The sequence below is a fragment of the Carassius auratus genome, unplaced genomic scaffold, assembly GCF_003368295.1.
Source record: "Carassius auratus strain Wakin unplaced genomic scaffold, ASM336829v1 scaf_tig00215821, whole genome shotgun sequence".
Classification (NCBI taxonomy): domain Eukaryota; kingdom Metazoa; phylum Chordata; class Actinopteri; order Cypriniformes; family Cyprinidae; genus Carassius; species Carassius auratus.
Window position 1 is genome coordinate 24,223 of NW_020528259.1, and position 14,810 is coordinate 39,032.

General features: G+C 35.6%; 1 long non-coding RNA gene across 2 annotated transcripts; it reads left to right on the plus strand.

The window, feature by feature from the left end:
* Positions 1 to 1,090: 1,090 nt before the first annotated feature.
* On the plus strand, positions 1,091 to 4,997 carry LOC113095972 (uncharacterized). Of its 2 annotated transcripts, none has more exons than XR_003288434.1 (4): positions 1,091 to 2,673; positions 3,211 to 3,278; positions 3,389 to 3,435; positions 3,590 to 4,997. It is a non-coding gene; the product is annotated as an uncharacterized LOC113095972 (long non-coding RNA). The 2 variants fall into 2 exon arrangements; XR_003288433.1 differs by having other exon boundaries at positions 3,256 to 3,278.
* Positions 4,998 to 14,810: the final 9,813 nt, after the last annotated feature.

The window sequence follows — 14,810 nt, forward strand, 5'->3', positions numbered from 1 at the left end:
TGTCAATGGAGAGTTCAAAGCACCAGCCATTTACACTAACATATTAGCATTATGCAGAGGCTCATCAAGTTAATGCCATCATAAAATCTGTTTTATATATAACTGCAGTCCACATTTGGCAATAGGAACAAATGTTTATGCAAAACATTCTGAGCTATTTCAGGTTATCATTATGCAAAATATAATGGGATAAGTGCTAGCTAGCTCCCAGGTATTCTAGGTCAAATGGGTAAAACCTCCAGATTTGTTGATGTTATCTCAAAACACACTTGAACAACCGTGGAGTGGCTCCTAAACTTTCTTGTCCAGGTCTCTGTCTGTCGCCATGAACTTTTATCTGATGGTCATGGCTCTTTGGCTATTTGCATTTGGTTCCTATTTGAACATTACGAGGCCATGAGGAGATCCGAGTCCATTATGTGAAGTCAGACGATTCATGCTCAGGAAATGAGGGTCCAATTATAGTGACCTCAGGGGGCAGCTGAGAGACTTAAGTAAAGAAATATGGTGGATAGAATGAAAAAGAAAGAGGAAATATAAAATGTGCATGGTTGTGCATGAATGATAGTATTAAGGTGTTTATCTTTAATATGTGCTTGTGTAGAACATGTTACTTTCATTTGGCTTCCCTGTATAAGGCGGTTGAGAAGGGAAACAGTCAGTTCTCCTCTGCATGCCCTTCTCCTGATGGGACTGTGTCAAACCCGCTTCATAAAATCAAAGAGCAATTTAAGCAACGGTGTAAAAAACTAGGTTGCTCCTCCTACAAGTCTGGACCTAAACAGAAACTGGTTCATTATTTCTCTGCAGAGCTGAGGATATTTATTAGGTGGAGTTTAATTGAAAGTCCAGACAGCTCTCTGATGACTGGGGTTTTAAAACTTGTTTATTAGGATGGTTGTCTGTTATAGTCTCACTGAACCGTTAGATGCATTACAACATTCACACCTGATTGGATTTATGTCTGTAATATGATATTTTAGCTTTGAAAATGTATGATATACAGTATATACACACAGTTTCATTAAATATGAATATATATAAATAAAAAAATTATATTGCACATGCAATTATATAGAATTTTGCCTACTTTCTATAAAATATATAACTATTTTTCTCTTTCTTGTTGCACCTTATTTTACATTCCACTGGTAAATTCATCAACACTCACTTGAAATAAATAAATCAACCATTTTTCCTCCTCTGAATACCAGAAAATGTATTTTCCCCAATGCATTTCCAAACACATACTACAGATATACTCCCTCCAGTCCCCCTGCTGAGCCTGGTCCCCATTCTGCATTTGCATTACATCGAGTAGATCTCATCTCCGCCTTCACTTTTGTCTGCCACCTCCATCTAGACACATAATGAAATTGTCTCGCTTGTCTACCTGATTTAATGTTGTTTAACAATGCTCCAGTCAAAGATGAATGCTGCGAGAAGGGCGCTTGAGGTGAGAACTAAAAATGGAATCCAGTGCAGCCTTCACCAGGTTGACATAGGCCCTGATGTGCTGCTTAGACATCTTTGCTTTGGTTAAATATGGCTCCACTGTAGGAGATGCAAGCACAATGGTCAAACATGTCCATCTAACATGATTACTTAAAAAAAACTAATGAAAAGTAGAGTAGTGTAATTGAAAAACCTGTGAACGGCCCATAAGAATGTAACTGGAATACGATTTCGATCCCTATAGTCGTCCTAATCTTTAGTGTGTGTGTTTTAAAAATCCATGCTAAAATAAAATGAGACAAAATGTACACATTTAATAGCATTATAAAGTCTTCTCCACTTGTTTGTGACAGTTTTATAAGCTGCAACTCTGATTGCGCGACTACACCCACGCACTTCCCTTTTCATTCACTCCAGGAAGCCTCTCCACCGTGTTTGTTTGGGTTACTGTAGAACCACGCAGCCACATGACCCGAGGTCAGATTCAATCTCTGACTCTGATCCACCCAAGTCTTGCCTAAAATAGAGTCTAATAGTATTTGCATTCTGTCCAGACCCTGCTGTATGGGTTAGTGGTGCTGGACGCAGTGAACTGTAAACTCCCTTCTGGCCTGGACATTTGACAGTGCTTAGAATTTGCATTGGGATCCTATTGTGATCCAGATTTGTGCTATTGCAAAAGGAGGAAGTCAATAGGAGGGACATTCACACACGGCAGAGATCAATAGACCGATTATTCTCGTGGCTGCTTGCTCCACCCACTAACGTCTCAGATGTTGGATAAATTCAGATTACAGGAAAAAAAAAACTGAATGCAGCTGTCTTGTCTGAATTTTTATGTCGTAAAATGATTTTAAAGTTTGCATACAAGTATTTGCATGAAGTTAAGTGGCTTCTTAATCCCAGTGATGAACCATCAATGAAAGATGCTCATGCAATGGGGCATTGCTGCTTGAAATTCACAATGTCTAATGATATTTTTGTCACTAAAGCGCTGATTTTGTTTTGTTTTTAACTTGTCCCCTTTCTCTGAAAAAGGAAGGACTGTCTGTTTCCTCCTCTTCCTCTTGCATCACCCTGTTGGTTCATAGATAAGTATGATTCAGCTCAGTCTATTCAATGCACTGTATTCTTTCTTTTTTTATCATGCCTGGTTTCTGGATTGACTAGAAGAAGTATATCATATAGGCATAATACCATTTGGAAGCTTTGGGGTCGGTAAGTTTTTTGTTGTTGTTAAAAGCTTCATCACAGCTGCATTTATTTGATAAAAAAATACAGTAAAACAGTAATATTTTAATAACTTGTTTTTAAATATAATCACTCAATAAGCCATTCTAATTCACTGATTTGCTGCTTAAGAAACATCATTTTTAACAATGTTTAGAATTGTTCTGCTGCTTAATATTTTTGTGGATTCCACCCAGAATCTTTTGATGAATAGAAAGTTTAAAATAACTAAATGTATATAAGATATTTTTCATGTTTCAATGCAAAATACTGCACTTTCACTTTTGATCAATTTAATGCATCTTTGCTGAATATGTTTATTTATTTATTTTAAATCTCACTGAATTCAAACTGATGTTTTATGTGATAACTTCATTAGCAAGTGCAAATTAGTTTTTCAGAGCATGTTACTGTTAATGGTCAATGTCTCACACCCAAAGTTAATAGGATTACACCACAACATCTATTCATCCATCCATCCATCCATCCTTCTCTCTATGTGTGTGTGTGTGTGTATCATTCCAGACACTCCTGCTCACTCATTCTTTAATAATATTTTCTGCATTTTAGACAATCTCAAGAATGATACAAATGTAAGTATGGGTATTTCATCTCTTCCTCACCCATGTGTCATTACAATAACTGCATGAAAAGAGTAATTATTCATATAAATGAATAACTATCTTCACATTTTCTCCTTCAGTGTTCTGCAGAAGAAAGTAAGTCATACAGATTTGGAACAAAATGAAGGTGAGTAAATGGTGACAGAATTTGTATATTTTGCCAGAGCTGTTGTACTGCCCTGTAATGAGCACTATAACTTGCAACCCGTTTATTATAATAAGTTCCAAACCAAACTGAAACACTTCACCATTCTCTCCCCTACGCCAATCTCTCTTCTCAGACTCGGTGCAGCTGTGGACCTCTTCACCTCAGCCTCGTACTCAAGGTCTGCACCCCTGCATGACGAACAATGGAGGTATTAGAAGGCCCTGTTAAGCTGCAGCCCTCTTCAAACAGGCAGCCAGCATGGTACCAGATCCAAGCCCTCAGCAGCTGTGCTAACCCCCATTCACTTCACTGACACAAATCCCCGTTCTCCATCCCAAAGACTGCTTAATGCAGGGCTCTCTCAAGTGAAAAGAGTGTTTCTTATGTCTTTATTATCTCAGAAAAAGGACACACAGATTCTTTTTGTGCCAGTACACTTTCATTTGCCATAGGCAAGCAATCTCTCTCTCTCTCTCTCTTTTTTTTTTTTTTTTTTTTTTTTTTTTTTGAAAAGGGTAGAGAAAGGGGGTTTTATAACAAGCCTGTAGCAGAGTGAGCAGGTCTCACAACCTGAAACTTCTTATGTTTCACTGCCTCTTTTCCTGGTATCTGACGCTGGGCTGCCCAGTCTCCATGGTAATTAGACTGAAAATCCTCCAGTACCGGGCCCCTGCATAAAACTCTCTTTGATGGTGAACCTGATTTCCTCAACATGTATTTTTTTTTTTTTTTGGCTAAGTTGGCTTATGCCCACATCGGTCATTGGATTTTGACCTAATGTACCAACACACTTGTGACACTATGCCCTGTGCTGGTGCACAGAAACCAATTGGATATGCTCTTATAAATCATCACCCACATCCTTCTGAGGATAGTGGAAAAATAAAATAGCAGGCAGGCCTGTAGCCCTGGGAGGGAGGAGGCACAACTGGAATGCATTCTGCCGAAGAACAGGGGATATTAAATACATAGCAGCAGCTGGAAGTGTTCAGATACTCAGAAGAAATGTTGCAGTGGATTGGTACAAGCTATAACAGATAATGACTGCATTACATTGATCTTAATCAATATCATTATGCAGAATACCTGATATATAGATCGCATGCACTGTAAACCCAGACAAAAATACACTTTCAGATATAGTTTTAAAAAAGTGTTTATCGATTTGATACATTTCCAACTCAGGTCACTGTTCTCAAAACAGTTAATACAGTGATCTGAATACTTAATGTAATTTTCTAAAAAGATTGTATGTTTTTTTAATTATTAAAATGATAATTTTTTTAAGTATTTGAATGTACGGAGGTTTCCGGCTCCTTCTTCCCACACAACAAACTTTGTTAGATTGTCTTTAATAATAAAATAAACAAACAAAAAATGAAAGTAAAGTGGCAGCACCTCTCGTACGACTGCCACAGACAAAACACAAAATAAAATCCAGGCCTGGTCCTCTTTCGTCTTTCAGAGTCGTTTACTCCTCCTTTTATCCTTCCGGAGCTCCTCTGTGGGACTCAAGACCGGTGAGAGGTGCAGGTGTCACTCATTATTAATTACTCCACCGGCCTCGCTGCGTTCCCAGAGCCCAAATTATTATTTACTTTTAATAAATGCTTTAAATAAAAACACATTTTTCCTCATATTCTCAGAATAAATGTATTGTATTTATATAGCCCAATTATATTGTTTAGCTAAAAATATGATACTGTATATACTGTATTAAATATATAAAATAAATAACATGTATTTTCAAAATTTTAAATAAAATGAAAAAATTTGCCTTATGCCTTTATATTGATATTTATATTGCCCAAATTTTTATACAAATATAATTTAATCATAATAATAATAATAATATATCTGTGGGTGGGTGTGTTAGATATATATATATATATATATATATATATATATATATATATATATATATATATATATATATATATATATATATATATATATATATATATATATATATAATTATTATTATTATCATTGTCAGTATTATTATTTCTGATGTTTATCAGTTCATTTTGGATACCAACTAATATTAGAGATGTTTTCTTTAATATTGTATATATAACCTGTTTTTCATTTAAACTGAACATTAAATGACGGAAAGTTAGTAAATAGGAGAAACAAGCTTGCATGATTCAGTGTCCAATTAATGAATTATTCATGCAAATTTTCTGTTGTAACTTTCCATCATCTAATGTTCAATTAAAGTTAATCTTATAGCATTTAAAATGAATGATTTGATTTTACATTGACATTTATGCATTTGGCAGACACGTTTATACAAACTTACATTGCAAGGTATACATTTACTTTATATCAGTTCTACCTTTCCATGCATTGCTATCACCATGGTATTGTTTTTAAACCACAGGCTTAGATTTTAGATTTTAGCAAATAGATTCCAGTTCCAAAAATAAGCAGAGAATCTCAGACATGTGGCTGAGAAATCCCTTTCACATAACGGTCCACATTCCAACTGAGAAACCTCACCAGTCATTTCATTTAACCTTTCTTCAGCTCTCTGGGGCAATAAGGATGTTTGAGGCCAGCATGACCTGGCATGTAGGAATGATTTTTATTGGGACAGGTTTCAGGCAGTGAGCCCAGCAGACGGTTAACTGTTTAAGCATATACAAAAAGCTTTTGAATATTGTCGAAGCGCTGCTCTCATCAGCCGCTGAAGGAGTTCACCTTGAAAATGATGTGTTGATTCTCTGATGTGTAAATCTGAATACAGGATGTAGCCATAAACCTCTGACTCTCATGACCACGCTTGCAAATTTCAGCTATCAAATCTGAGTGGCTGCCACGAGAAAAGCACAACTCTTTTTTCGCTTTTGAATCTGAACTTCCAAACAACCGAGACGTGATCGGCAAGGGCTCTTCTGCCTTTTCATCTTCAAAGGCATGCTATTAATAATCTCCATAAATAATAACAGGTTGCCAGGAGTATGACGTGGATGCGAATGTCACAGTGTATGCCCCCGAACACTTTGTCTGTCTCAGAGGGCACGGCGTATAAAGCCTGAACTCACTCATCACTAAACTGCACATAGATAAAATATAAAAAGATCCATCCAGTTATTATATCTCTTTACACACATTTAAGTGAACATGGAGGTGAATGTTATGTTGTTGCCATGGTTATTCTGAAATGAAAAGGGAGTAACTGACACCTTTTTCCTTTCTCCAATGAAAAAGATTCAAATGTATTTACTCTTTCAGAGTTTGTAAGGGCCACATAACAGGAATGACTTAATGACAGTTTTACTAGCTGAGAGGTCTTGAGTGGAATTAGCCATCTGACCAGCATTCTTGATAAAGATTCTTCCAAGACAATGATTAAAAGTAGGTTTCATGCCATACTGGAGAAGACTGATCTCCAGGCATAGCCTTTCTAGGAATATCAATGTTGAGTCAAGCTACTTTTTCTTCATCTCAAGCCGTTTCTTCTGCATCTCTCTTTCTGCCCCACTTTACTGGGATCTGTCACTGCATTCAGTTTCTGGCTCTGTTCATCTCCAGTTTGATAAATTAAGAAACTGTGTCCAAGTTGCCTCTGTGCAATAGATTGGCACTAATAGATTTGTGGATAATATTAGTCACCATTCTATCTCTCTAACTACCTCTCACATTCTACCCTCTTCAGAAATTATAAAGTGCTCCCCCTCCTTCTTTCTTTCAGTGCACATGAAAAATGTACACATGTAAGTGTAAATGACCTGGGGAAATTACTGGTGTGCTTCACACGAACATGTGAGATCCCCATCTATCTCTTCTCCTCCGCTATTAGACACTTAATCTGTCATCATGTCAGCTTTTTTCTCTTATAGCAAGATCGCTTGACACACGGCAGATTTTACCAGTGTAAGATCAGATATGTGGGATGATAGCTTAACATATTGTGGTGCAGGGCCGTCACCACAACAACCACAATGACATACTGCTGGGTGAATTGAAGCTGATGTCACGTAGTACTTTTGGTTTCAAGCATTGACATCTCAGACTATACAGGTTTTTTTTTTTTCACTTCAAATTAATATATATATATATATATATATAGATAGATAGGTTATTTTAAAATATATAAAAAATAGTGAAATTTGTAAATGTAACTTGAAATCAATTGTAATATATACATACATATATACATATATATATATAACCCTAACCCTAATATGTGTACACTGAATTCATTTAATTTAAAGAATTGATTTAATATGTATAGTGAAATTTGTTAATGTAACAATAGCAATTTTATATTTATTGTTTATATTTTTGATACAATGTTAATAATTACATTTAAATTATATAAAATTTGTGAATGTAACATTAAAGGCTGCTTTTATATTTATATAATTTTATATTTGTATTAAATGTATATCATTACATTTAAATAATTTAACTTAAATTATTAAAATATATAAAACAGTGACATTTGTAGATGAAACAAAAGCAGTTTTTGTTACGCCTACATATTTTTTTTATATTTTTATAAAAACTTGAATTACATTTAAATAATTCGTTTAAAATACCTTAAATATTTCATATATATTTAAATATATATATATATATATATATATATATATATATATATATATATATATATATATATATATATATATATATATATATATATATATATATATATATATATATATAGTGACATTTTTAAATGTAAGTATGTATGTAAAATGAAAACAGAACATACACATACACTCACACACAAAGTTCAACTAAAAGGTAGACATATACAGGCCTAGATGTTAGGCTACAGGGCAAGATCAGAGACATCTAGGCCCAGTTTACACTTATCTTTAAATTAAAAAAATAATAATTTACTTTTAAGACACTTTTATCCAAAGCGACTTACAGTGCATTCAGGCTATCAATTTTTACCTATCATGTGTTCCCAGGGAATCGAACCCCCAACCTTGTGCCTAATAGCACAGTGCTCTAAAAATTGAGCTACAGGAACATAACATCTTTAACACCATTTCAGGTGAGGCGTTTACAAGTCATCAGGTAAGACAGACCATTCACACCTGATATTGCCACGTGACTCAAAAGCATCTCCTGTGACCACTTGTGATCAGATTTCATCAAGGGGATTTCATGAGCGCATACATCACGTGCTCTGTCACTGTGCCAAAACAAGCTGCTAAAACTGGCAAAATGCCAGCACAAAACGTTTTGGACCTCGTTTTACCTCTGTCCACCGATCAGATCATCCAAGACGGATGTTAATGCCAGGTAGAAACGGGGCCCTAGAGCTCCAGGAGTCTTCAGTGTGTCTAATCAGAGTCAATGTGCCCACCTCCCCACCCCCCAAAATGTAATGGGCTAGATTAATCCCTGCCTCTCTGCCTGTACTGAGGGGTAGCAGGGGCTTTGCCTTATAATAGCGGCCATTCATCACTGATGTGTGTGCTTTGTGTCAATAGATGTGAGGGAATACTAGTATCTTCACACCTAAAGATAACACTTAGAGCATAGTGGGGAAAAAGAAGACATGTTTCTTAAATGTTCTGAGAGTAGTAAAGACATATCGAACAGCCTCAAAATAGAAGGAAAGCACAGGTTAAGAGTGGATGCGGATATGAATGTGCAGTATTTTATTTCCTATTCCATGTCTTGTGCTTCTGAAAATGAAAAGGAGGATTATTTTGCTGAGAACTGAATGCACTTCAGAAATATACAGAGTAAGCAGTCGTTAAACAACTGGGGCCAATTTAGCTTCCAGAAAGCAAGGCCCTTTTCCATTTGAAAACATCTGTTACAAAGGTATATTGAAAAATACAGTTTTTTTATGACTAGGAAACAGGAAATGAGATTAAAGGCCTTCTAAACATAAGTCGTATAAATATAAGATCTTAGCTCTTCCACAACATCTAAGGTTTCAGGGAAAGTGGGCTGTGTTATTCTAGAAATACTTGATATTCTGAGCAAACGCGTGGAACTCTATACAGTATTTCATTTCGTGACATTGACTTGCCATGCCATTCTGGCAGAACCTCCTTTCCTCATAAATAAATGTGCGGCTGTTGAGATTATGTGATAAGACAGAATGACTGACATTTGTAGAATATAGAGGGGGAAGACACTTAAAAGGCAAAGGAAGATCTGTGATATGGACTGGTGGAAAATAGCGATCTATATGTGCATATTTTAAGGTCATGCATAGAATATATCACCAGACCTATATTTATATTCCTTTATCTGTAAATGCAAAACAAACTATTATTTAATTATAAATGGGGAAGTAACAAATGCAAATTTAATTTGGTCTAGTGGATATACATTATTGAGAATGTCTGAATGAAATTTAATTTTATTCTGAAGGTAGTGAGGAGGAAATTGTATTTCTTCTTGCTGTCAACATTTTTTTTACAGAAGTTCTTCAAACCTTCTGAGGTTGCATGAGAAGAACAAAAACACTACAGTTTACAATTATGAGGTCAGTAAGATTTTTTATGTTTTTGAGATAAATCTCTTAAGGCTGTGTTAACTGAACAAAAATACATAAAACAGCTATTTAAAATGTAACACTTTCCTATGTAAATTAAAAAAAATTTGTGATGACAAACCTGAATTTTTTTACTGAATTACTCAAGTCTTCAGCATCACATGATCCTTCAGAAATCATCATGTTGGTTTTGTGCTCAAAAAAAATTTCTTCTTATTATTGAATGTAGATGTGCAACAGAAAAAAAAAAATATTGTGATTTCAGCTAAATCCCATAAAAAGAAGAGCAAAGAGCACCTTACTGTAATGAATTCTCTTTGCTTGGATAGGTTTGCAGCAGGCAGCCTTTCAGCACCTCAGAGCTGTGTCTCAGTCAGGTTCATCAGGTTCGTTTCAGGCTCATTGGGGCCAGTTGATGGGAGCATGGCTCTTTGGACGTGAGGTTGAACGTAGAGGTGCCTGTATAGAAAAAGTACTCCACAACCACACACAGCATCTCACAGAATGATGTGTACTTGACTAAGACTGTAGGGACTCTGAGGACATGAGTTATTTTCTATGTTTAATAATGATGACCAATAATGCATAGTTTAGGGGTTATAGGCTGCGACCCTTTTAGACCTGATTTTTTATTTCTTTTTACCTCAACTGAGTTTAAATCTGACTTTATATCTCACAATTCTGAGCTTTACAAGATATAAACTTGATATATACCTGTTTATATATTAATATAAACACTGATATAAACATGGAATTCTGAGACAAAACAGGACTGAAGGGTCCTACAAATGTTAAATTCTGAAATATCTACTTAGAGTTGACAGCATCTCCCATAGACAGCAAGGGTTCCACCACGATCTAAGTCTAGATACGTAGTAAGGATATCCGTAAAATAGTCCATGTGACATCAGTAGTTCAACTGTAATTTAACGAAGCAACAAAAATTCTTTTTGTGTACAAAGAAAACTAAAATAACAACTTTGTTGCCTGCTGTGGCTTGCCTCGATTTAATATTACATAAAATTACGGCTGAACTACTGATGTCACATGGACTATTTTACAGACATCCTTGCGTTTCTGAACATTGTTCATGGTAGTACCCTTGCTGTCTATGGGAGGGTCAAAGTGTGCATCAAAAATATCTTCATTTGTGTTCTGAAGATGAACGAAGGTCTTACAGGTTTGGAACGACTTGAGGGTGAGTGACAGAATTTTCATTTTTGGGTGAACTATCCCTTTAATATCACATTATGCACACAAAACAGTGCAATTCTTGTCATCTTTAAAGTAAAACATACTTAAAAATCAGCAGACAGCAGTGATAGTTGTGTGTATAATTGAGTGTGAAATTTGCATCACTTTAAGACTGCATTTATGTGCTGCTCTGTAATCGGAAAGGGCTTTGTAATCATCACATTATTCACTCCCAACAGCCATGGGGAGCACGACTCCCTTGGTGTTTTTTAAAAGTTTGCAAAAGGAAAGAGCTCTTCACATTTCACTCCAATTTTGTTAAATACCGCAATCCAACAGCACAACACCCCTCACCCCAACCCCTTCGCCTCGTACTCATTCGTGTGGTGTCTCACTGTTCATTAAACAGCGAGGGAGTGTGAGTGCCCTTAATGGATGTTGACGTGGTGCCTCAGATAAAGTGCAAGCTGTGGATCTTGTTACGTGCAGGTTGTTCTGAATAAGCCCACCTGCAACCTCAACTTTAGCCTTTCAGTGTTTGTCATGCTCGGGCTCAGCGCACCTCTCTCCCGCCGCACCAGGTAATTAACTGGAATGTCAACATAAGATGAACTGCTGTGAAATAATAGCTTCTTTTATCCAGGAGTCGCGATTATTATCTTTGTTTTGTTTTTTTCTTTTCCTACCCATCTCCAGCACTGTCATCCACCCCTCAACCCGGCCCCTCCTCACCATTGTCTTATTTGTTCACAATTGATGACATCCTCTACTTACCTTTAAATTAGTCTGCCCTCAGGATGAAGTGTTCTGAAGAGGCTTGCCGAGGAAAGGAGAACTCTGTGAAGTAGCTGTGAGCAGTTTGCGAGTAAACCCGTGACAGCTTTCTAATTCAGGGGTTTTTGGTAACAGCTGGAGTTTCAAGGCTGCACTGTAAAAATTCACAGAAAGAAGTGTCGAGTGTTAAGGAGGAAACATCTCTTAACTACCTGAAACCTTGCATGAGCTGAACTTCTCTTAAAGGAATAGTTCACCTTATGTCATTCCAAACCTGTTTGACTTACTTACTTTCTTTCGTTTAACACATAAGGCATTCTTATTCATGCTATAACAATGAATGGGGACGGAAGACTTTAAGCTTCAAAACAGCATGTGAAAGTATCATATAAGTCATTTTGACTCATGCATGATGTTCCAGTTCATCTGAAGCCACATGACAGAGTGGAATTAAAATCATTATTCACTTCTTACTAACTAATGAGTCAAAGACATATAAGACCCATTGGGTTTCTTTTGTATACTAATGGATATGTCTTTTTTACCTTATGAATTAAGAACTTAATTATTTGATATATTATGGTGGGACACAGGAGGTAAAAAAAGGGTAAAAAAAAAAAAAAAAGACTATCTGTTATCACCTAACTTACCCAGTTGACTGATTACATTGATAAATGCAAACAGTTTTGTATTCAAAGTTTTGTAAAATGGTGTTTAAATATCCAAATATGTTATTATTTAATTAAATATGCACTAATTTGCATATTTCTAGTACAAAAATCTAAACACTGGATGAACCCAGTTTCAAACACCTTTTTTTTTTTAGACAGAAAACAATATATTTTCACAATTTCGGGGGGAATAATATGTTGTATATAATCAAGCAAATTATATATGAACAAATCCCTCTAGAACAACCCTCAGGATACAGACTTGAATAAAACTGTAAAGTTTGGTGTTTGTAAGTGCTACTGAAGTGGAGATTTATTGCTCAGTGTCAAAGAAAAAACTCATTTTGAGAAAACGGCCTTTAAAAATATGTATTAATTCAAATCTATTGACACAAACAGATAAAGTGCTATAAAAGAAACACTTAATGGTGTCTTTTAGATGTTTTCTTTCCATTAGTCTGAAGAAAAAAAAAACTAAACCAAAAAGCCAAAATCTCAAACTTGCCAGGTGCATGAAAATACTAATCATGACAGTATGTAATTTTTTAAGGTAACTATTAATTAAGAGTAAATTGCTCAACACTGGGAAAGCAGCTCAGCTCTTGTTGCTCTATAAATGGCTGCTCAGTTAAAAGCAAGATTGTACTTCTGATTCTGACAAAGACCTGGACCGATTCCAGCCCTTGTAAATCTGTGAAACTAGGTCAAACATTCTCTCCACACAATTTAATGGTACAACTCAGGTAGTGGTTTGGATTTAATAAAATGCCCGAGGCACAACACAAAATGATCAGCATGAGTATGTTTATTATTTATACACCTTACACGGTTTGGTAGAAAGATAATAAAGCAGCATTGTCTGATTGATGCCTTTCATCTTGCCCTTTGCCACCACATATGCATGAGGCCTGTAGCTATGACATGAAATCGGCTCCAGTAATCGATAGTTTGAAAAGGGCACACACACACGCACAGAAATCTATGTCCACCCTGCACCTTGTCGAGCCTTCCTGTGGTGTCAAGAAAGAAAAAAAAACTCTCCCTCAGGCAGTGCAATCCATCAACACAGGGCCTGGCCTTCAGACTAAACACACTCTCATTATAGTGGGTCAGGGCCCCACGAGAACCTCTGAATACATGTTTACTATTACTGCAAAAAAGAGCAAGCAAGTGCACCATACATACCAGTGCTCAGTTTTATGTTGTTGCTTTTAGGGATGGTTCATCAACGGCCCAACAGCCAACTAGTTGATTAGTGAGCCCACGTAGTTTATTTAGATTTCCCTTGTATACATTTTTTGTAGTTTTGGTGCTTTAATTAACATGCTGACATGTTTTTAAAAAGCACATCTGCATTCTGTTCCGATTCATTGCACACAGTCAAGCTGTTTTTTTTTTATGCAAAATCGTGTTGCTGTGTAAACGCCTCCTAACAATGTGTTCAGTGGACCTAAAACCAGTCCGTTTATGCAGCTCTAACTTTAACCCTATAGTGACAGTGACAAAAAGCCTACTGTATCATATTTGATGCACAAATTAAAAACACGATCAAAACATTTCTGAAATAACTTGTTGACAATCTACTACATAACTTCTTATTAATAGGTAATACCTTTTAGCAAGTAAAATGACTTTCAGCTTGTGGTTCAAATGTATTTTTTATAAAGTAAACATAAGAACAGCTTTTATACCATTAGTATTATTTTATGATGAAAACAACTTAGGTTTACTTGATTATCCATAAATCATCAATATTAGGAAAAAATACATTAAAATGTGAGTATTAAATATGCTACAGTAGGCATTGGAGGAACGTTTATTTATACATCCCCCAGTCATCATTGTATCGCATTGCGTTATGAATATGTTTTGCCTCCCACAATGAAATCTTCAGAACTTTGAACTAAGCACTTAAATATTATCTTTCTAAGACATACTATTTGGAGGTATTGGGAGTGAGAACTGATATGCATTTTATATAAGCAGTCTGCAATATTATTATAAAGATATCAGCATTTACAAATTACCAGATTTTCATCTCACATTTTAGTCATGTAAATATCAGCAACTGCATCAGAATGCATATCTTAGTTTGGGCCTCTTGGAATAAAATTGAGGTGTTTTCCCTCCTCAAATATGAGCTCCATATAACTCGTTATCATTTTATATAATATTATTTGTATATTAAAATGCATATTATAATTATATTTAAAAGGTATATATTTTTCTGACTGTTA